Consider the following 24,400-nt stretch of genomic DNA (forward strand, 5'->3'; position numbering starts at 1 on the left):
GGAAATGCAAATCAAAATGACCCTGAGATTTTACTTTCCATCCATCAGAATGGCCAAGAAGATAAAAAACCCAAGTGACATCACATTCTGGAGAGGATGTAGAGAAAGGGAATCAATCCTCTTCCATTGATGGTAGGAATGTAAACTTGTGCAACCACTTTGGAATTCAGTCTGGCGCTTTCTCAGGAATATTTCTTAGGAGTAATGCTTCCTCAAGATCCTGCTATAGCACTCCTAGATATATATCTACACTATGTTCAAGGATACAAAAAGAACATTTGCTCAACCATGTTCATAGCAGCTTTATTTGTAATAGCCAGAATCTGGAAACAAGATGTCCTTCAACTGAGAAATGGATACAAAAAAAAAAATGTGGTACATTTACACAATGGAATACTACTTAGCAATTAAAAACAAAATTCATGAAAACCAAAATCATGAAATTGACAGGCAAATGATGGGAACTAGAAAAGATCATCCTGAATGAGGTATCTCAGAAGTAGAAAGACACACATGGCATATACTCACTTATAAGTGGATATTAGACATATAATATAGGATAAACATACTTAAGTCTGTACACCTAAAGAAGCTAAGCAAGAAGGAACCTGGGTAAGATGATCAATCCTCACTCAGAAAGGCAAATGGGACAGACATCAGAAGAGGGAGAAAACAGGGAACAAAACAGGAGCCTACCACAGAGTCTCTCTGAAAGACTCTACCCAGCAGGGTAACAAAGCAGATAGTAAGACTCAAACTTTGGGGATAGTGCAGGGACTGTTATGGAAGAAGGGCAAGATAGAAAGATGTGGAGGGGACAGAATCTTCACAAGGAATGCAACAGAACCAAGAAATATAGGCCAAGGGGTCTTTTCTGAGACCGATACTCCAACCAAGGACCAAGCATTAGATAGCCCAGAACCCCTGCAGAGATGTAGCCCTTGGCAATTCAGTAATCAAGTGAGGTATACCCTAGTAAGGAGAACAGGGACTGTCTTTGACATGAACTTAGTGGCTGGCTCTTTGATCACCTCCTCCTTTTTTGGGAACAGCCTTCTTAGGCCACAGAGGAAGACAATGCAGCCATTCCTGATGAGAGCTGATAGGTTAGGGTCAGAGGGAAGGAGAGGAGTACCTTCCCTATCAGTGGACTTGGGAGGGGCATGGGAGGAAATGAGGGAGAGAGGGTGGGACTGGGAGGAAATGAGGGAAGGGGCTATACTGGTATATAATGTGAATAAACTTTAATAAAAAACAAGACAACAAGCATGAGTTAGAGAGAGAAAGAGAGAGACTAGAATATAGATAGCATGAGTTTTTGAAACCTAAAAGTCCACCACAATGACACACTTTCCCCACCAAGGCCATACCTCCTAATTCTTCTCAAAGCGTTCTACAAACTGAGGACCAAGCATTCATAACTTTCTGAGAAAGTTATGCTGTTACAACCACTGTAAGTTCATATATGCATCTGTCCAGATAGATTTGATAAATACATTTTTCCTTAAAATTACCCACCTCCTCTGATATTTATAAGATGAATACCACTCTATCCCAAAGATCCCTGAGCCATTGCTCTAAACCAAAGATTCATATGACAACCATGTCCATTTTTCCCCATGAATTTCAACACTAAAATTGACACCTAAATGGAAACCTGAGAGCATATTTATCTAGCATAGTCATTATATCCAGGATTCATGATCTTCTGCATCTACAGAAAAAAAGATAGAGTTGCTAGTGAAATGGTCATTATTTCTGGATGGAGATACAGAATCTAATCACCAAAAGACCTTTTTCAAACCTCCTTTTGGATTGTGTAAACTGAGGGAAAGAAGCTGGCAAATAACTCTGGCAAGCTCCACCTAGAAATGAATCATCTCAATGTCTTTATGTTATATGGCACATAAAATGATGATAATAAAAATAATTAAGAATTCAGCATATCCAGCATACTAGGATTTAATGATTTAGTAATTGAAGAAATAGTTAGAAATGTTCCAAATTTTCCACTTTGCTGAGAATGACTACTTGTGTTCTCAGTCTCCACATATCCTGGAAAAGACATGTCTAGCCCCTTGAAGGAAGTCTTATACTTGGCATCAAAAATGTGTTCAGCTCATCCCAAAAGATAAGTTGATATTAAATAATTATTGTCTTTTAAGTTTCATTAGGAACATTCATTTTTTATTTTTATTTACTGTTTTTTCTTATTAATGTATTCTTAAATTTCTTCCTCCCATTCCTCTTTCCAGATAATCTTATGTCTCCTATCTGCTTCATTCTCAAATTGATAGTTTCTTTTTCTTTACCATTGTTTTACACACACACATATGTTTGATTTTGTTATTTGTGTGTGTAAAGCAAGAGGGCTGACCACTTTTTATTGTCTCTCTCTTCCCTCTTCCTTCCATTTCTAGAAGAGATAATCTCATGCACACTTTCTGGTATTACATAGTTTACAATTTTCCACTCCCTTTTTTATGCTGTTCCTTAAAGACACATTTATAAATATCACAATTGCGATGATAGATGATCTCATGTTAATATAAATATCTTAAAACTTGGCATCTTCAGCTTTTCATTTTATTATTGTAGATGTAGAAGCTGGCAGTGAAGATCACTAAGATTAGGAATAAAAAGCTTAATTGGTATAGATGATGAGATAGGAACTAGCAAAGCAAAGAAACTTGTAGATCATATAAGTAAATGAAGAGAAAAAGATGCAAGTTTTTTTTCTCAATTAGTATTTTTTATTCAAAATATTTTTCAGTATAATTTTTTTGTGTTTTGAAGCAAGAATTGTTTTATTGTTTATTATTATTAGTTATATTTTATTAACTCTTTATCCTAGCTGTATCCCACTCCCTTATTTCCTCCCAATCCCACCCTCCCTTCCTTCCCTCAGCTTCTCCTTGCCCCTTTCTAAATCCACGGATTGGGGAGGACCTCCTTCCTTTTCGTCTGGCCCTGTTTAATCAGGTATCTTCAGGGCTGGCTGCAAAGTCCTCCTCTTTGGACTAGCAGGGCTATTCCTCCCTTGAGGGGTGGGGAGGTCAAAGAACTTGCCATTGAGTTCCTGTCAGAGATAGTCCCTGTTCCCCTTGCTATGGGAAACAAATTGGTTACTGAGCTACCAATAGCTTCGTCCGAGCAAAGGTTCTAGGTTATATCCATACATGGTCCTTGGTTGGAGCAACAGTTTCAGAAAAAACCCTGTGCCCAGATATATTTGGTCCTTGTGGGGCTCCTATCCTTTCCCCGTTGAACAGAGCTAAACAGAGAATTCTCGATAGAGGAATATCGAATGGCAGAGAAACAGTTAAAGAAATGCTCAACGTCATTAACCTTAGGGAAATGCAAATCAAAACGACCCTGAGATTTCACCTTACTCCCATCAGAATGGCCAACATGAAAAACTCAAGTGACAACACATGCTGGAGAGGTTGTGGAGAAAGGGGAACCCTCCTCCATTGCTGGTGGGAATGTAAACTTGTACAACCACTCTGGAAATTCATCTGGTGCTTTCTTAGATAACTAAGAATAGCACTTCCTCAAGATCCAGCCATACCACTCCTAGGCATATATCCAAAAGAGGCTCAAGTACACAATAAGGACATTTGCTCAACCATGTTTGTAGCAGCTTTATTTGTAATAGCCAGAAGCTGGAAACAGCCCAGATGCCCCTCAACTGAAGAATGGATGCAGAAATTATGGTACATCTACACAATGGAATATTACTCAGCAATGAAAAATAAGGAAATCATGAAATTTGTAGGTAAATGGTGGGATCTGAAAGGATCATCCTGAGTGAGCTATCCCAGAAGCAGAAAGACACACATGGTATATACTCACTCATATAGACATATAACATAGGATAAACCTACTAAAATCTGTACATCTAAAGAAACTAATCAAGAGAGAGGACCCTGACTAAAACGCTCAATCCCCAACCTGAAAGACAAAGAGGATGGACATCAGAAGAAAAAGAAAACAGGAAACAACCTAGGAACCTAACACAGAGGGCTTCTGAAAGCCTCTGCCCTGCAAACTATCAAAGCAGATGCTGAGACTTATGGCCAACTGTTGGGCAGAGTGCATGGAATCTTATGTAAGAAGTGGGAAATAGTAAGAGCTGGAGAGGATGGGAACCACACAAGGAGACCAACAGAACTAGAAAATTTGAACACAGGGAACTTCCCAGAGAATCATACTGAAACCAATGACTATTCATGGAGATAACCTAGAGCCCCTGCACAGATGTAGCACATGACAGTTAAGTGTCCAAGTGGGTTACATATTAATGGGAAGAGGAACTGCCTCTGACAAAATCTGATTGGCCTGCTCTTTGAACACCTCCCCCTGAGGGGGGAGTAGCCTTACCAGGCCACAGAAAATGACAATGTAGCCACTCCTGATGTGATCTGATAGACTAAGATCAGACTGAAGGAGAAGAAAACCTCCCCTATCAGTGGACTTGGGGAGGGGCATGCGTGAAGAAGGGGGAGGGAGGATGGAATCGGGAGGGGAGGAGGGAGGAGCTTATGGGGGGATACAAAGTGAATAAACTGTAATTAATAAAAGAATAAAATAAAATAAATTAAAAAAACCAAAACCATAATTCCAAAATAAAATCCTATAGAGAAAGAATCAAAGTTATTCTAGAAAATTTAAGAATAATAGAACATGGTTCCTCTGAAATACATGAGAAAGAAGCAAACTTTCTGAATGCCTTCATGTGCTTATCATTCCATTAACATTGAGTATGTAATAGGTGATGGATACATAATGCACATATAAAACACTTGGTGAATACTTTTACTTATTTCCATGTAAATTAATTGTCAAAATGCTATCAATAATAATTTATTTTAAGAATATGCTATATTAAAATATACTTATTATTTAAATTCTTTCTGAAAGAAGTTGAAAGAACTTTGGAGAGTTTTAAGTTCATTACAAGAAATGGTGAAACCCAGAGGTGATGCCTTCTTTATGGCACAGATGAAGCAAGATATTACTGAGCACTGATAATAATCTGAACATCCTTTATTCACCTGGGTATGGCTTAGTTTTAGACAATAACACTGCCTTATGACATCTCAGCTCAATTAATTATCAGTTCAGTATAAACCAAAATTGTACTATATTCACTAGTTTGTATCCCATTATTTGCTTTATATGCATTCAATAATTTATTTTTTTAACCATGTCAGTGAGTTCCAGGCAGGCTTCTTAGATCAAAATTTTCTTTCTTAGTTCTGGATTTGTATAGAGTCCTCTGGTAGGGATATTAAAAAAATTATGAGCACTGTTGACATTGGTAAGACACTAATTACCAAACAAACTGCTACCACCTATATTATGGAAAAGGTTTTTGTTTCTTTTTTTATAACGAGTTTCAGAAGTATAGAAATACTTCAGTTGAAAAACTTTTAAAAATTAAAAGAATAAAAACAATAAAAGTTATCTTAACTTTCATCCTCACTTCACTGAACTTATCTTGTAATGCCTCTTACCATAATATATCAGACATTAGAGGCAACATTCTACCTCCAGATATGTGCTTGACTGACTTAGGTTACTGTAATGTCTGTGTCCTTCATGAAACACTGTTTTTCCTCTCCATCATTCCTAGCACCAATTTCCCCAGTTTTTTCTTGATTATCAGTAAAATCATAGCATGATTTAGAATTTTTGTAACAGGCCCTGAGCACAGGCAAAGCAGACACAGAAAACCAGTGATTCAAGCAATTGCTATGTCAGTCTTAGGAAAACTGCAAAGGTCTGGGGAAACGAGCCTTGATGGAGCATAGCAAGTGCACCATTCTTTATCCCTTGTGAGTGGCTTGACTGACGTCTTTTATTTACTTCCCCTTTTGTTGTTTGGACAGTTGGTTGAAAGGCAGGTAATCAAATGCAAAGCAATCATTGGTGCTGGAAGCAAATATGAAGGTCAGTTACCTATTTTATTCTTTAGTAGTACAGTTTCACGGAAACTGTTTTAAAAGAGTGTTTCTTTAAATCACTGCAAAGTTTGATGTTTGAATAGAATTTACTAAGCTATTTTAAATCAGCAAATATGATGTTTTGACCATGATTCCTCTTTGAAGTAACTGCCTTTGGTTCTTTACCAAACAATTTCAATTGACAGAGCTTTAAAATTCTGTTTTATCTAAGAATATATATATATATAATTCATGGAAATTTAATTTGGGAGATATTGTTTTCTCTGCTGAAGTCTCAAGGTTAAAAGTGTTGTCCCCAGGCATCTGATTCAATGAATGCTGCTACTGTGTAGTGTATGTTTTGCAGTAGACCAATAAAAACAATCTGATTGATCTGTCTTGTTATGGACTTGATGGCTTCCAAAGCACTAGCTATAAAATAAGCTAACTGGAAAAATCAAAGCTTTAGTGACCTCAAAGGACTCTTCATCTCATACTGTAGTTTAAATCATGTTACTTTAAATTTAGATATCACATACACAACACATCTTATATAAGAAACCAGCAAAAAACTTGTAAATAGCATTTAATTTCCACCTTCTAGGCTAGTACTTTTGGATGAGTAAAGAGCTTTCCAAGTAACCACCTTCTCTAAATGTTTAAATTTGTGTTTGGCAGAATCTGAAGAGAACTTAATCTCTTTTTTTATCACCTATGCTTCTATTTAAATGTTTCATTCCAAAGATCCACTATCTTTTCTACACAGCTCTCCCATTTTCACCCCCTCTGTTCTCTCCTACCCCCTTCCTTCAAATTCCCCTCTTTTTCTCTCTTTTCCAGGTAAAGATTGTTACTTTAACTCATTCACCTCTAATATCTCAGTTATCTAATATCAAACACTGAATACACACATACACACACACACACACACACACACACACACAGACACATAGACACACAGACACACAGTTTTTTTCAAGACAGAAATTCTCTGTGTAACCTTGGGTGTCCTGGATTCCTATTGTAGATAAGGCTGGCCTTGAACTAACAGTGATTCACCTGCCTCTGCCTCCGTGAATGCTGGGATTGGGATTATAGGTGTATGCCACCATGCTAGGCTAACACAAAATACATTTATCTAATTGTGATGGAATGTTTACAGGCTCACAGAACCTAAATAAATGACTTTTTCAGGAAATCCTTCTCTCTGTATCTTTGTCTCTTTTCTTTCCCAAGCTCCTATATTAAGGCACATTTTATTCATTTATTTATTTCCTGACAGTTTCACACATGGTTTATTCAGTTAAATAACATTTGTCTCTCTCATTCCCCCTTCCCTCTTCCACTGAAGCTCAGGTTTCTATGAAAACATTCTAACTTCCATACCCCCAGCTCTTTTCTTTAAATTTTATTCATTTTTATATTAATTATAGTTTATTCCCTTTGTATCCCAGCTGTAGTCTCAACCCCTCCCTCCCTCATCTCCTCCCATGCCCTTTTTCAAGTCCACTGAGAAGGGAAGTCCTCTTCCCCTTCCATTTGACCGTGGCCTATTAAGTCTCATGAGGAGTGGCTGCATTGTCTTCCTCTGTTGCCTGGTAAGGCTGCTCCCCCAAAAGGGGGAGGTGATCAAAGAGCCAGCCACTGTGCTCATGTCAGAGACAGTTTTTGTTCCCCTTACTAGGGAGCCCATTTGGACACTGAGCCAAGGGCTGCATGTGTGCAGCGGTTCTAAGTTATCTCCATGCATGGTCCTTAGTTGGAATATCAGTCTCAGAAAATACCCCTGGGCCCAGATTTTTTTGTTCTGTTGCTCTCCTTGTGGAGCTCCTGTCCTCTCCATGTCTTTCTATCTACCTTCTCTTTGATAAGATTCCCTGCACTCTGCCCAAAGTTAGGCTATGAGTCTTAGCATCTACTTTGATACCCTGCTGGATAGAGTCTTTCAGGGGCCCTCTGTGGTAGGATCCTGTTCTGTTCCCTGTTTTTTCCCTCTTCTGTCTGTCACATTTGCCTTTCTGATTGATCATCTTACTTAGGGTCATCCTTCTTGGTTAGTTTCTTTAGGTATACAGATTTTAGTATGTTTATATCCACTTATAAGTGAGTATATGCCATCTGTGTTTTTCTACTTCTGGGATACCTCACTCAAGATGATATTTTCTAGTTCCCACCATTTGCCTGCAAATTCCATTATTTTCTTGTTTTTAATTGCTAAGTAGTAATCCATTGTGTAAATGTTATACAATTTCTGTATCCATTCCTCAGTTGAGGGATATCTGAGTCATTTCCAGATTCTGGCTATTATGAATAAAGCTGCTGCAAACATGGCTGAGCACACTAAACTGGTTAGAAGAAAGAGCCTTATCTCACTGGCACAGTAAAATAAGTCAGAGCCTTGACCTTATTGGAACAGTAAATATCTTTCTGAACCAGCACAGGCTCTAATATCAACAATCTTTCTGAACCAGAACAGGCTTTAATATCAACAATCTCAATAAATGGGACCTTAGTAACTGTAAAGCAAAGGACACTGACACCAAAACAAAACGAGAGCCAAAAGATTGGGAAAGGATCTTCACCAACCCTATATCTGACAGACAGTTAATATCCAAAATATGTAACTCAAAAAGCTAAATACCAACAAATCAAGTAATCTAGAAAAAATGGGGTACAGAGCTAAACAGAGATTTCTCAGTAGAGGAATATCGAATGGCAGAGAAAGACTTAAAAAAATGCTCAGTGTCCTTAGTCATCTTGGAAATTCAAATCAAAATGACCTCAAATTTCACCTCACACCCATCAGAATGGCTAAGATCAAAAACTCAAGTGATATCACATGCTGGAGAGGTTGTGGAGAAAGAGAAGCCCTCCTCCATTGCTGATGGTAATGTAACCTTGTACAACCACTTTTTAAATCACACTAGAGCTTTCTCAGACAATTAGGAGTAGTGCTACCTCCATACTGTACCACTCTTAGGCATACATCCAAAATATGCTCAAGTATGCAGCATGGACATTTGCTTAGTATACACCTTTAACATTAAACAATGAAGGTAATTTGTGTTTGTATTAGGAAGTAGCCATGTTTGAAAGTGATATTTAATTGGGTGTCAGACAAAGTGACAAATTAGAGAATGATTTGTCCAAATGAGTCAGAGGTGAAATACTCTCAACTCTCACAAAAACAGGACAGGAAAGACAGGCTGCTTAAGAGCATCCCAAGGAGAAAGAATTGTTTTTTACTGAGAGTTGATTACTGGGACAGTTTTACAGAAACAGGTTGCAGAGTAACAAGCTAGAAATAGGTGAAAACAGAATGAGCTAGAGAATGTGAAACATCCAGAAGATCAAAACATAATTGCCAGAATTAGTGTGAGGCTAGGAAGAGCAATTAAGTCAGAAATCAGAAAAGGCCAGTTTGAATTAGTCAGCTTGGAGAGGAATTTGGGCCAGAACCACTGATTTAGGCCAGCCAATGAGAGTACAGAAAGAACTAGAAGGTATTTATTTTTATTTCATTTCATTTTATTTTATTTTTATTTTATTTTACATAGTCATTGTTTCCTCTTTTTTATTTATTTACTTTACATACCAGTTGTAGCCCTTTCCCTCCTTTTCTCCCATTCTCACCTTTCCATTCTCTTCTCCCATTCCCTCCTCTGCTTCTTCCTAGAGAAGGGAGTTCCAACCCCACTCATAGTTCCCGTAATATTCCACCCTTTCATTTCAGGGCCCATCTGGACTACTAAGTGCTTCCTCTTCCACTAAGGCTAGAAAAGACTGCCCACTTAGGGAAAAGTAATACAGAAGCAGGCAATTGCATCTGTGTCAGTGACAGTCCCTACTCCAGTTGTTTAGGGTCCCCACATGAAGACTCGACTCGGCTGTCCATCAGCTCCATAAGTATAGGGAACCTAGGTCCAGTTCATGCATGAACTTAGGTTGGTGGTTCAGTCTCTGTGAGCTCCAGTGTGTCTATTTTCTCTTCTTGTGGAGTCCTTGTCCCTTTTGGCTCCCTCTATCCTTCCCCTGCACCAACTCAGTCTAATGTTTGTCTGTGGGTCTCAGCATCTGTTTAGATCCACTGCTGGGTGGAACCTTTCAGAGGACAGTTAGCTTGACTCCTGTCTGAAAGCATAGCTAGTACTATTAATAGGTGTTGGCTCTTTACAATAGACTGAGAATTGCCAGATCTCAAATTAGGCAAGTCATTGGTTGGCCATTTCCACAACTCCCCTATCCACGGACTTCCGGAGGGGCATAGGAGGAGATTAGGAAGGGAGGGTGAGATTGGGAGAGGACAAGGGAAGGGGCTACAGCTGGATAAAATTTGAATAAATTATAATTTAAAAATAAATAAATTAATTAAAAAATATCCACTTGTAAGTGAGTATATACCATGTGTGTCTTTCTGCTTCTGTGATACCTCACTTAAGATGATCTTTTCCAGTTTCCACAATTTGCCTGGAAATTTCATGATTTCCTTGTTTTTATTTTTTTTCTTTTTTAATTTTAATTTTTATTAATTACAGTTTATTCACTTTGTATCACACTGTAGCTCCCTCCCTCTTCCCCTTCCAATCCCACCCTCCCTCTCCTAGTCCACTGATTGGGGAGGTCCTCCTCCCCTTCCCTCTGATCCTAGTCTATTAGGTCTCATTAGGAGTGGCTGCATTGTCTTTCTCTGTGGCCTGGTAAGGCTGCTCCCCCCTCAGCAGGAGGTGATCAAAGAGCAGGCCAATCAGTTCCTGTCAGAGACAGTCCCTGTTCCCATTACTATGGAACTCACTTGGACACTGAGCTGCCATGGGCTACAAACAGATTTTAAAGATAGGATGAGTGGAACAAGAGCAGATTGTAAAAAAGGCAAGGCCTATATTGACTTATCATCTGTGCATCTTCTTGTTCCCTGAGGATCCTTCAATTAAGTGAGTAAGAAATACCAGTATATGTGAATATTTACTCAATCTGTCAGAATCTTGTGTCTTAGACAATAGGTTTTTCAAACAAGCAGACACTCTTTTTTTGGAATTATATAAACTCTGAATCCTCCTAACACTTCTGTCTTGATCAGGTGACCCCCCTCCCCCCACTGAGCCACTCACATACAACTGACGACTTCATTTTGTCACTTGGCTTGATATGGTTTTCCCAAGGAGTTTGCATTACAAGTTCATCCTCCTTTCTGAACTCCTAACATACTTTTTGTGTGTGTGTGTGTTGGATTTTATTTTTATTTATTTATTTTTTCAATGCAGTTTATTCAGGAACCTTGAACAATCATCTGACCCTGGGGAAAGCCAGCCCACAGCTTAAATAGCCTCTGGGTAGCCAACCCCAGCATGCCACGTGGGCAATGCAGATAGGTCCACATACATGGAAGCAAGCCAGATCCTCAGCCTTAGCCAAATGTGGAGTTGTTCGTGACAGAGAGCACTCACCATCGGGAAGGTGGAAGGCAGAAACCAGCTCCAGCTTTAAGGCGCGGCATTACGCAGCTCTCTACAGTTCCCCCTTTTTGTTTTAGACGCATCAGGCAAGAGTAGAGGTCTGATCTCTGATATTAGAAATAAATTGGGACTTTGTACTGATGTTCATTTAGGTGTCATCCACCCAAAGAGCATCAGACCCGTCCGATACCTTTTTCTCAGAGGCAGGACCTGGGGCATCAACCCGCATGCAATCAGACATGCTCTTCTCTGGTTCCAAAGCGGCTGACCCTGAGTTCAGTGCTTAGCCTCGCATCCTAAGTGTATCATTTTAGCTTTTTATGGTAGCCAACCATGCTTGGGGAGACTGTCCTGCTTCAATGGCTGTAAAGGCCTGAATGGTCATGGCTGCATTACGCTATTGTGAGACTCTAATCTTGCATATACACTACAGGCAAACCGAGGAGACCAACACCAGAAGGCCTGCTAACGCTCCCATGCCCACCCATTCCTTCAGATGATTCATGGCTGCAGCAATCCATGATGATAATCCTGTGGCTAGTCCTGCGTCCACTCTGGTAGAATTTACTGTGATAATGGCCACTCTCAGCTGCTCCATCATAGTATCGAATTCTCCAGTCCAATTACCTAAAATATAGCTAGACAATTGTTTAGACAGATTTGCAGCACAGGGAAAATTCTCATGTTGTATGCTAGTGACTCAAAGTCCAGTATACTTTCATTGACAGCCAAGTTGAGCGATTTGCCATAGGGTATCAATTTGCTCCTGCACGAGGTCAATCCTCTGATTGAACACCATCAAGCTTCCTTTTAGTTGAGCATTAATTCCTTTTTGTACATCTAAAGCATGAGCTACATTGGCTAAAAGGTTATTCAGGGTCTGAGCAGTCTGCACAGTATGACTCCTGGCTAATGCCGTGGTGGTAGCTCCAACAGCCGCCAATGAGATGGCAGTAATAGTGGCGGCTGTAGTTCCAAGATCCCTTTTCTGTCTGAAGAGAGTCATAGCGTGAGGGGCATCAACAGGCACAGGCACCCAGCGAGGCATGCGAGTAACCAGGGCATACCTAAATTCACTAGCATTCCAGCATGGGCAAAAAAGCAAGTATCATTACCACAATTCCTTGGCTCTATCTGGCTAATAATGAATAGAACTGGGGGATATAAACAAACAGGTGTGGGCTTATAGGAAATATTATGAGAAGCCTTAACCCCCTCATTGGAACATCCTGCATCAGTTCTAGAACTAGCAGTGGTGGTGTCTGAAGTCTGAGGAAGTTCAGGAGACCATTGCCCCCAGGGGCGAGACGTGCTCCATGTAAATTGACTAACTCCATTTTTTCCTCCACTTTTGAAAGTCATTTAAGGTTCTTAAATTATTTTTTCCCTTTTTTTATAATTTTTCATCAATTACACTTTATTCATTCTGCATCCCCCCATAAGCCCCTCCCTCCGCCCCTCCCAATACCACCCTCCCTCCCTCTGCATGCATGGCACTCCCCAATTCCACTGATAGGGGAGGTTCTTCTCTCCTTTCTGATCTTAGTCCCTCAGTTCACATCAAAAGTGGCTACATTGTCCTCTACTATGGCCTGGTAAGGCTGCTCCCCCTCAGGAGGAGGTGACTAAAGAGCAGGCCAGTCAGTTCATGTCAGAGGCAGTCCTCTTCACATAACCATGTAACCCAATTGGACTCTGAAGTGCCCTGGGCTACATCTGTGCAGGGGTTCTAGGTTATCTCTATGAATAGTCCTTGGTTGGAGTATGAGTCTCTAAGAAGTTCCCTGTGTTTAAATTTTCTTGTTCTGTTGCTCTCCTTGTGGAGACCCTGTCCTCTCCAGCTCTTACTATTTCCCACTTCTTACCTAAAATTCCATTCACTCTGCCCAACAGTTGCCCGTCAGGCTCAGCATCTGTTTGATAGTCTGTAGGGCAGAGGCTTTCAGAGGCCCTCTGTGGTAGGTTACTAGGTTGTTTCCTGTTTTCTTCTTCTTCTGATGTCCATTCTCTTTGCCTTTCAGGATGGGGATGGGACATTTTAGTTAGGGTCCTCTCTCTTGCTTAGTTTCTTTAGATGCATAGGTTTTAGTGGGTTTGTCCTATGTTGTATGTCTATATGAGTGAATATATACCTTGTGTGTCTTTTTGCTTCTGGGACAACTCACTCAGGATGATCCTTTCCAGATCCCACCATTTACCTACAAATTTCATGATTTCCTTATTTTTCATTGCTGAGTAATATTCCATTGTGTAGATGTACCACAATTTCTGCATCCATTCTTCAGTTGAGGGGCATCTGGGTTGTTTCCAGCTTCTGGATATTACAAATAAAGCTGCTACAAACATGGTTGAGCAAATTTCTTTTTGTGTGCTTGAGCCTCTTTTGGATATATGCCTAGGAGTGGTATGGCTGTATCTCGGGGAAGCACTATTCCTAGTTGTCTGAGAAAGCACCAGATTGATTTTCAGAGTGGTTGTACAAGTTTACATTCCCACCAGCAGTGGAGAAGGGTTCCCCTTTCTCCACAACCTCTCCAGCATGTGTTGTCACTTGAGTTTTTGATCTTGGCCATTCTCATGGGTGTAAGGTGAAATCTCAGGGTTGTTTTGATTTGCATTTCCCTAATGGCTAGTGAGGTTGAGCATTTCTTTAAGTGCTTCTCTGTCCTTCGGTATTCCTCTACAGAGAATTCTCTGTTTAGCTCTGTTCCCCATTTTTAAGTGGGTTACTTGGTTTGCTGCTTTTCAGCTTCTTTAGTTCTTTATATGTACTTGATATGAGTCCTCTGTAAGATAAAGGGTTGGTGAAGATTCTTTCCCAATCTGTAGGCAGTTGCTTTGTTTTGATGATGGTGTCCTTTGCTTTGCAGAAGCTTTTCAGTTTCATGAGGTCCCATTTATTGATTGTTGCTCTTAGAGCCTGTGCTGTTGGTGTTCTGTTCAGGAAGTTGTCCCATGTGCCAATGAGTTCGAGGCTATTCCCCACTTTTTTTTCAAGCCGATTTAATGTGTCTGGTTTTATGTTGAGGTCTTTGATCCACTTGGACTTCAGTTTTGTGCAGGGTGATAAGTATGGATCTATTTTCATTTTTCTACATGTAGACATCCAATTGGACCAGCACAATTTGTTGAAGATGCTATGCTTTTTCCATTGTATGGTTTTGGCATCTTTGTCAAAGATCAGTGTCCATAAGTGTGTGGGTTTATTTCTGGGTCCTCTGTTCTGTTCCATTGATCCACCAATCTGTTTCTATGCCAGTACCATGCAGTTTTTAAAACTGTTGCTCTATAGTACAGCTTAAGATCAGGGATGGAGATACCTCCGGAAGATCTTTTATTGTAGAGGATTGTTTTAGCAATTCTGGGTTTCTTGTTATTCCATATGCAGTTGAGCATTTTTCTTTCCAGGTCTGTAAAGAATTGTGTTGGTAATTTGATGGGCATTGCATTGAATCTGTAGATTGCTTTTGGTAAGATGGCCATTTTTAATATGTTAATCCTGCCAAGCCATGAGCATGGGAGATCTTTCCATCTTCTCATATATTCTTCTAATTCTTTCTTCAGAGATTTGAAATTTTTTTCATACAAGTCTATGACGTCCTTGGTTTGGGTTACTCCGAGGTACTTTATGTCATTTGTGGCTATTGTGAAGGGTGTTGTTTCCCTAATTTATTTCTCAGCCCTTTTGTCTTTTGTATACAGGAGGGCTACTGATTTTTTTGAGTTAATTTTGTATCCGGCCACTTTGCTGAAGGTGTTTATCAGCTGCAGGAGTTCCCTGGTAGAGTTTTTGGGGTCACTCACGTATACTATCATATCATCTGCAAATAGTGATAATGTTGACTTCTTCCTTTCCAATTTGTATCCCCTTGATCTCCTTCAACTGTCTTATTGCTCTAGCAAGGACTTCCAGAACTATGTTGAAAAGATATGGAGAGAGTGGGCAGCCTTGTCTTGCCCCTGATTTCAGTAGGATTGGTTTAAGTTTCTCTCGTTAGTTTGATGTTGGCTATAGGCTTGCTGTATATTGCCTTTACTATGTTTAGATATGTGCCTTGTATCCCTGATTTCTCCAATACTTTAAACATGAATGGATGTTGGATTTTGTCAAAGGCTTTTTCAGCATCTAGGGAGATTATCATGTGGGTTTTTTCTTTCAATTTGTTAATATGGTGGATCACATTGATGGATTTCCATATATTGAACCACCCCTGCATACCTGAAGCCTACTTGGTCATGGTGGATGATATCTTTGATGTGTTCTTGTATTCGGTTTGCGAGTATTTTGTTGAGTATTTTTGCATCAATGTTTATAAGGGAGATTGGCCTGAAATTCTCTTTCTTTGTTGAGTCTTTGTGAGGTTTAGGTACCAAGGTGACTGTGGCTTCATAGAATGAGTTTGGTAATGTTCCTTCTGTTTCTATTTTGTGGAATAGTTTGAAGAGAATTGGTGTTAGCTCTTCTTTGAATGTCTGGTAGAATTCTGCACTGAAACCATCAGGTCCTGGGCTTTTTTTGGATGGGAGACTTTCGATGACTGCTTCTCTTTCCTTGGGGGATATAGGACTATTTAATTGATTTACCTGGTCCTGATTTAGCTTTGGTAAGTGGAATCGATCAAGAAAATTGTCCATTTCATTTAAATTTTCAAATTTTGTTCCGTATAGACTTTTGAAGTAAGTCCTAATGATTGCTTGGATTTCCTTAGTGTCTGTAGTTATGTCCCCCTTTTCATTTCTGATTTTGTTGATTTGGATGGTGTCTCGCTGCCTTTTAGTTAGCTTGGCTAAGGGTTTGTCTATCTTGTTGATTTTCTCAAAGAACCAGCTCTTGGTTTCATTGATTCTTTGAATTGTTTTACTTGTTTCTAATTGATTGATTTCAGCCCTGAGTTTGATTATTTCCAGCCGTCTGCTACTTCTTGGTGTGTCTGCTTCTTCTTTTTCTAGGGGTATTAAGTGAGCCATTAAGTTGCTTGAATGCACTGTCTCAAATTTCTTCTTGAAGGCACTTAGTGCTATGAACTTTCCTGTTAGCACTGCTTTCATTGTGTCCCACAAGTTTGGGTATGTTGTGTCATTTTCATTGAGTTCTAGGAAGATTTTAATTTCTTTCTTTATTTCTTCCCTGACCCAGCTGTCTTTTAGTAGCAAGTTGTTCAATTTCCATGTATGTATAGGCTTTTTGCTATTTCTGTTGTTACTGAGGTCCAGCTTTATTCCATGGTGATCCGACAGGATACAAGGGATTATTTCAATCTTCCTGTATTTGCTGAGGCTTGCTTTGTTACCAACTATGTGGTCTATTTTGGAGAAGGTTCCATGAGGTGCTGAGAAGAAGGTAAATTATTTTGTGTTTGCGTGTAAGGTTCTGTAAATGTCTGTTAGGTCCATTTGATTCATGACCTCTGTTAGAGATATTGTTTCTTTGTTTAATTTCTGTTTTGTTGACCTGTCCTTTGTTGAGAGTGGGGTGTTGAAGTCTCCCACTATTAGTGTGTGGGGATCTATATTTGGTTTAAGTTTTATCAATGTTTCTTTCACAAATGTGGGTGCCCTTGTATTTGGGGCATAGATGTTCAGGATTGTGATGTCTTCTTGGTGGAATTTTCCCTTGATGAGTATGAAGTGTCCTTCCCCATCTCTTTTGATTAATTTTGGTTGAAAGTCTATTTTATCAGATATTAGAATGGCTACTCCTGCTTGCTTCTTGAGTCCATTTGCTAGAAAAACTGTCTTCCATCCCTTTACCCTCAGGTAATGTCTATCTTTGTGACTTAGGTGTGTTTCTTGTATACAACAGATTGCTTGGTTTTGTTTACGCATCCATTCTGTTAGTCTGTGTCTTTTTATTGGAGAATTAAGTCCATTGATATTGAGAGAGAGTAATGACCAGTGGCTGTTAGATCCTTTGAATTTGTTGTTGGCTGTGGTCGTTTGGTTTTGTGCTTTGTTGCTTTTTGTTTTACTGTAGTGGGGTTATTTATTTCCTGTGTTTTCTTGAATGTAGCTAGCTTTCTTGGGTTGTATTTTCCCTTCCAGTGTCTTCTGTAATGCTGGATTTGTTTGTAGGTATTGTTGAAATTTGTTTTTGTCATTGAATATTTTGTTTTCTCCATCTATGAGGACTGAGAGTTTTGCAGGGTATAGTAGCCTGGGCTGACATCTATGTTCTCTTTAGGGTCTGCATGATATCTGTCCAGGCCCTTCTGGCTTTCATAGTCTCTGTTGAAAAGTCAGGTGTGATTCTAATGGGTTTGCCATTATATGTTACTTGGCCTTTTTCTCTTGTAGCTTTTAGTATTTTTTTCTTTGTTCTGTATACTTACAGTTTTGATTATTATGTGGCAGGAGGATTTTCTTTTCTGGTCTAATTTACTGGGTGTTCTATAGGCCTCTTGTATTCTTATTGGCCTCTCCTTTAAGTTGGGGAAATTTTCTTCAATGATTTTGTTGAAAATATTTTCTGGGCCTTGGTGCAGGGAATCTTCTTTTTCCACTATTCCTATTATTCTTAGGTTTTGTCTTTTTATGTTGTCTTGAATTTCTTGGATGGTCTGTGTCAGGAATTTTTAAAGTTAACATTTTCTTTTACAGATACATCTATTTCTTCCATTGTATCTTCCACACCTGGGATTCTTTCTTCCATTTCTTGTAGCCTCTTGGTTATGCTAACCTCTGTAGTTCCTGTTTTCTTCCCTAAGTTCTTTCTCTCCACAATTTCTTCCATTTGTGTTCTTTTTAATTTTTCCAATTCTATCTTCAGGTCTTGAGCTATTTTGTTGGTTTCCTTCCCCTGTCTGACTGTATTTTCATGTTTTTCCATCAATTCCTTCAGCTGTTTGTTTGAAAAATCCACTGTTTCTTTTATTTCATTCAGTGATTTAAGCATTTCCTCTTTAAAGGCCACATACCGTTTGGCTTCAGCTTCTTCTATTTCTTTTTGTATTTTATTTGTTTCCTCTGTTATCATCTTCTTGAGCATAGATGTTAGGTCGTCTCCTTGAATTTCATTTATGCTGGGGTGTCTAGGGCTATTTGACCCTGGATAACTACGTTCTGGAGATGCCATAATGCTCTGGCTTTTGTTGGTTGAACTTTTACACTGTCCTCCACCCATTGGGCTATCTTAGTTGTTTAAATTTAGTTTCTGGTTGTTCCTGGACTGTTGTAGTGGAGAGAATCCCTTTGGCAGGAAGATGGTTTTTCCTCAAGGAAGCCTTCCCAGCTTTTTGGGTATAGTCCCTGGATGTCTGGTGTTTTTCAGGAGTTGCTACAGCTCACCTCAGGCATAGAGACCTGGGTGGTAACTGTGGTCCTGATTAGTCAAGAGGGCTCTCCTCTCACCGGGAGAAGTCCTGGAGACAGCTGCCCTCCTTCTGGGTTTCTTGCTGTAAATTTAGTGATCAGCTGCGGTAATCTGTGGCAGGTGAGTACTGCTCTGGTGTCTTGGGGCCCTCAGTTCTGTCTGTTTGCAATCTGCAATCTGCTTGACTTTCCCTAGGTGACCCCAGCAGCACGGTTTCTTCCTTCTCTGTGGGGTCCTCTCCGGACAGGGGGTCCCAGTCCCTGTTGTACTGGGGCATGCAGCTTGTCTGTACTGCTGAGCTGAGCGCAAATCTCTCTGCGCGCGGCAGGAGCTCGGCTGTGATGGCGGCAGAGACCTTCCGTGGAAAGACTGGGTGACCTGTGATCAGACCCGCAACCCTGCTTCCCTGTGGGGTTCCCCCGCGGCTGGGACTGCCAGTCTCAGGTACCCTTGTGCCCACGGATCAGCCTGGGAAAGTGGCTGGGACACGCCTGCTTGTGGCTCCAGCCTGGATACCCAAAGCCTGAGTTACCTGGGATTTCTTCCGGGTTCTGGCTGGGTAGCCGTGAGTGGACTGGACCCATTCCCACGCCATGGGAGCCTCCCCTCACCTGGGAAACAAGATCGATGTAGTTTCAGGGCCCCGAGTTCAGTCTCCTAGTGTCTGCACGGAAAGTACTGTCCTGCTCCTCAGAGGCGCTGTTTTCCCGGTGCCGCCATCTTGGCTCCCCCGATTTCTTTGTTTTTAATAGCTATGTAGTATTCTATTGTTTAAATGTACTACATTTTTTATACATTTTTCACCTGAGGGACATCTAGGTTGTTTCTAGTTTCTGGCTATTATTAATAAAGCTGCTATGAACATAGTTGAGCAATTTAACTACAGCTGTTTAAAAAGAAGGTAAATGATGATTAGGGAAGGTGTCTACTTGGAGATAAATATAGACATATAATATTAAAATGTAAACTTATATATGTGAATATGTATGTAGTACAATGAATAGGACTGACTACCAGGGTGGCAGTGTATCTAAACTTTCATTTACTGCTGCATATGGTTTTACTGTTAAAATAAAAAAAAATGATTTTTGGCTTTCTTTTGGTGATTTTTACCAAATATATGTCATTTTGCAGTATGAGATGTTATATAATTACACCTAAAATTATAAAATTTCTTCTTGGAATTTAAAAAAAATGTAGACTTAAAATACTTATATTGTTATTTATATAGAGATATTTGGGAACTATCTAAAGTGCCTTGTTCTATTGTCCAAAATTATTCATTTCTCTCATCTGTCTGATAGTCTCAATAATATGTCATGATTTCTTTATCCTTTAACCAAAACATCCATTTGTAGAGAAAATTTCCACCAAGTAACATGTGCCAACTTTAGAATAGAGACTTTCCCTCACAGAGCACTGATTGTAGATGGTTTTGCAACTTATGTCATCCTCACTAAAATACATGGAAAGTACTGTTAGCATTAGCTCCATTACACAAATGCCAAACACATGATAGAAGTTTAAACAACTTCTCTATTGTAACAGCGCTTATGCCATTTTACATTCTATCTTGCCATTGTGTTAGAAAACAAGTTACCTGACACTGAAAAATGTGAGGCTGTGTTTTAATTCTATGATATAAGAGATATCCTTGATTTTTGTAATGATATATAGGTCAGGCTAAACACTATAGAATTTTTACTAAATTATTAACAGATGTGTAATAGTGATATCTAATGCAAAGCATAGAACTCTCCCTGTTTCTTTCCACATCCTTTAAAACAGATATTGCTACAACTGCACTTTTCATTCCAATTAGGACATGTAATAGTTAATTTAGATTCAGGATATGGGGAATGAGGTCGTTATCAGATATCTGAGATTGGTTTCTACAAAGAATACAATGAACTATCCAGCTTCACAATGATAAAAGACTTTAGAATAAAAGAAGCAGCATGTATAGCTGGAGCTAATTATAAATTAGGGGTTCACTTTTGTTAATGTCAGACTAATGTTTGAATACCAAGCATTTGTTGTCAATAAATAGTTTTAATGTGAGGTAAAATGATTGTAAGCAATACAATATCAGGGGTAATTACAGCTATGTTTACCAAATCCACAAATGCAGTATTTAATTATCTTAATATGAAAAATGGAGATGATCTCATATTTTAAGCTATTTATCAGAAATCATTCTAACATTTGAATAGTCTACTACTTGAGCAGTTGTCTGAAGCTGACTTAATATTCTCAATATATAACTTCATGAAATGTGTAAATACAAAGTGATATGGCTTTAATGAATAGGTGCTTATTTATGAAATAATGACCATGAAAACACACTTGATTATGCATTTACACCTTGTTTCAGTAATGATTTACCAACAGAAAAAAAAATAATGGTATTAGGGGGCCTTTGAGAGATGGCTTATTTCAAATTCAAAACATATCTTGTCACATTACTTCCCCATCCAATCAAAACCAGTTTTTATTCTATTATGATAACAACCCAGTTCTATACTCAGTCTGATGGCTTATTTGATGATTTTATGTATTATGATATAATTCCATATTTCTCTTCTAACTATTAATGTGTTGGGATCAATGTGTGATTTAAGCTTTAGTAATGTTTCATTAATGAATGCAGGTGACCTTGGATTTGGGGCATAGATGTTCAGGATTATGATATCCTCCTGGGGGATTTTTCCTTTATAAGAATGAAGTGCCCCTCATCATCCTTTTTGATTAATTTTAGTTGAAAATCTATTTTATTATATATTAGCATAGCTACTCCAGCTTGTTTTCTGGGTCCATTTGCTTGAAAACCTTTTTTCCAGCCTTTTACACTGAGGTAGTGTTTATTTTTGCTGCAGAGGTGTGTTTCTTGGATGCAGCCAAATGTTGCATCCTGTTTATGCAACCATTCTGTTAATCTGTGTCTTTTTATTGGAGAGTTGAGCCCGTTAATGTTGATAGATAATAGTGACCAATGAATGATAATTTCTTTTATTGTAGAGTTGGTGGTTGTACTGTGTTTCTATGCTTGTTTTCTTTTATTTATTTATTTATTTATTTATTTATTTATTTATTTATTATTGTGAAGTTATCTACATCCTGTGTTTTCTTGGGTGCATTTGTTTTCTTTGGATTGGAATTTTCCTTCTAGTGTCTTCTGTAGGGCTGGGTTGCTGGGTAGATATTGTTCATTTTAGTTTTGTCATGGAATACTGGATTTTCTCCATCTATATTCATTGAAGCTTTTCTGGGTAGTAGTCTGGTTTGGCATGTGTGGTACCTTAGAGTCTGCATGACATCTGTCCAGGCTCTTCTGTCTTTCATAGTTTCTGTTGAGAATTCTGGTGTGAATGTCAGAGGTGTACTTTTATATGTTACTAAGCCTTTTTCCCTTGCTGCTTTTAATATTTTTCCTTTTTCTGTAGATTTAGTGTTTTGACTATTATGTGGCATGAAGAATTTCTTTTCTGGTCTAGTTTATTGGGCATTCTGTAGGCCTCTTGTATGTTTATAGATGTCTCTTTTTTTAGGTTGGAAAAATTTTCTTCTGATTTTCTTAAATATTTTCTGGACCTTGGAGCCTGTAATCTTTTTTGTCTATTCCTATTAAGTCTTAAGTTTTGTCGTTTCATGGTATCCTTGATTTCTTGGATATTTTGTATTTGGAACTTTTCTGATTTTACTTTTTCTTTGAGAGAAGTATCAGGTTCTGTAATTGTATCTTCAGTGTCTGAGATTCTCTGTTCCATCTCTTGTATTCTCGTGGTGATGCTTAACTTTGTGATTCCTGATCTTTTCTCTAAGTTCTCCAGCTCACAAACAGTGTTTTCTCTGTTTGTGTTTTCTTTATTGACTTTAATTCTGTTTTCATGTCTTGTACCATTTCCTTCATTTGTTTGAATTGAAATTCCTGTCTTTCCATGATGGTCTCTAATTTTTGTTAGTTTCCTCTCTATATGCCATTAATTGTGCCTCTACCTATGTCTCTATTGGTCCTCTAGCTATCTGCTTATTTGTAACCTTCCCTGTTTGTTTCTTGATTCTGTACTTCCAACTGGGTCTTTCTCTGATGTCTGGAGTATTCTTCAGGGAAGATGAGAGTGGTTCACCAGTTTGAGAATGTGTGTTGCTTTTTCAGCTGTAGCTAGGGGAGGAAGGTCGTAGTGCAGGTGCACGTGTATGAGCAAGGAAGCACAGGCTTATGAGTGGAACTGTGCTTTGAAGGACAGGGTGCTAGAGAGTGTAGATGCCTGGAATTTGGAGATTAAGAGCAGGAAGGAGCACAAGCCTTTGTTCTGTTTGTGGGTACAATGCATATTTGCTGGTTCCTTGAAATTCTCAGTGGCCTACAGGCCTGTCATACTGTCCTCTTGGTATTCAGATCTGTCTGGGTTCCAGAAATTGTTTGCCTACCCTCCACTGGTAAGCCCACAAAACAGGGGTTCAATGTTGAGAATGTTGTCCCAAGAATCCCTATGTTGCCCACTGTGTGGGTGGGTGGGAAGGAGCTGATATCTGGCTGTTGTGTAGAGGGCCCCTGGATAGGGGGCTTTGCATGCACTCAACTTGAAGGCACACTCACTCTCTAGCAGGCCTAATCAGAAAGCACAGGGGTTGTCCCTATTCTCTACTCTCAGTTTTGTGCCTGCAGGAAAGCCTGCCTCTGCTGTCTCAGTTACCAAGCAAGAAGTTATGTGCTAGGAGCAGCAGGCATTCTAGTTAGCCTCTGCCGAGCAGGGACATCCATCAAGGGGAAGTTTGAATATTCACCACTCTCGTACCAGGAGTCCTCCATGGTGACTTGGATCCAAATGGTCTCGGCTTACAGGTTGTTCCCTCTTGCCCAGGAAGTCTCAATGTCAATGTTCTGGCTTTCAGCTGCCCTTCCACTCAACAATTTCAGAGTTTCAGATGCTCTGCCCCTCAGATATGGTGCACTCTGCTTGTCACCTTCTTGGCTCTCCCCTTGTCTTTCAGGTAAAAGAGAGCTACTGATTTTTGTGAGTTTATTTTGTATCCACCACTTTGATGAAGGTATTTAACAGCAGAAGGAGTTCTCTGGTTGAATTTTTGGGGTCACTCGTGCATACTATCATATCATCTGCAAATAGTGATACTTAGACTTCTTCCTTCCCAATTTATATCTCCTTGATCTTCTTTAGTTGTCTTATTGTTCTAGCTAGGACTTCAAGTACTATGTTTAAGAGACATGGAGAGAGTGAGCAGCCTTGCTAAAAAGACCTGGAGGCTTTTATCAAGATCTGTCTTGATAAAAAGACAGGAATTCCAGAAGGAGAGCACAGAACTCAAAAATCTGGCCACAGAGGTTTTTTCTGAGACTGACACTCCAAAAAACAACTATGCATGGTGATAACCTAGAACCCCTTCACAGATGTAGCCCATGGCAGTGCAGTGTCCAAGTAGGTTCCCTAGTATTGGGAGCAGGGACTATCTCTGACATGAACTCAGTGGCTGGCTCTTTGATCACCTCCGTGTGATGAGGGATAAGCCTTACCAGGCCACAGAGGAAAACAATGCAATCAGTCCTGAAAAGACTTGATAAGCTAAGGTCAGATGGAAGGGGAGGAGGACCTCCCTATCAGTGGACTTGGGGAGGGTCATGGGAGGAGATGAGAAGGAGGGTGGGATTTGGAGGGGTTGAGGAAGGGGGT

Source organism: Meriones unguiculatus, chromosome 15 (genome assembly GCF_030254825.1).
Source record: "Meriones unguiculatus strain TT.TT164.6M chromosome 15, Bangor_MerUng_6.1, whole genome shotgun sequence".
Classification (NCBI taxonomy): Eukaryota; Metazoa; Chordata; class Mammalia; order Rodentia; family Muridae; genus Meriones; species Meriones unguiculatus.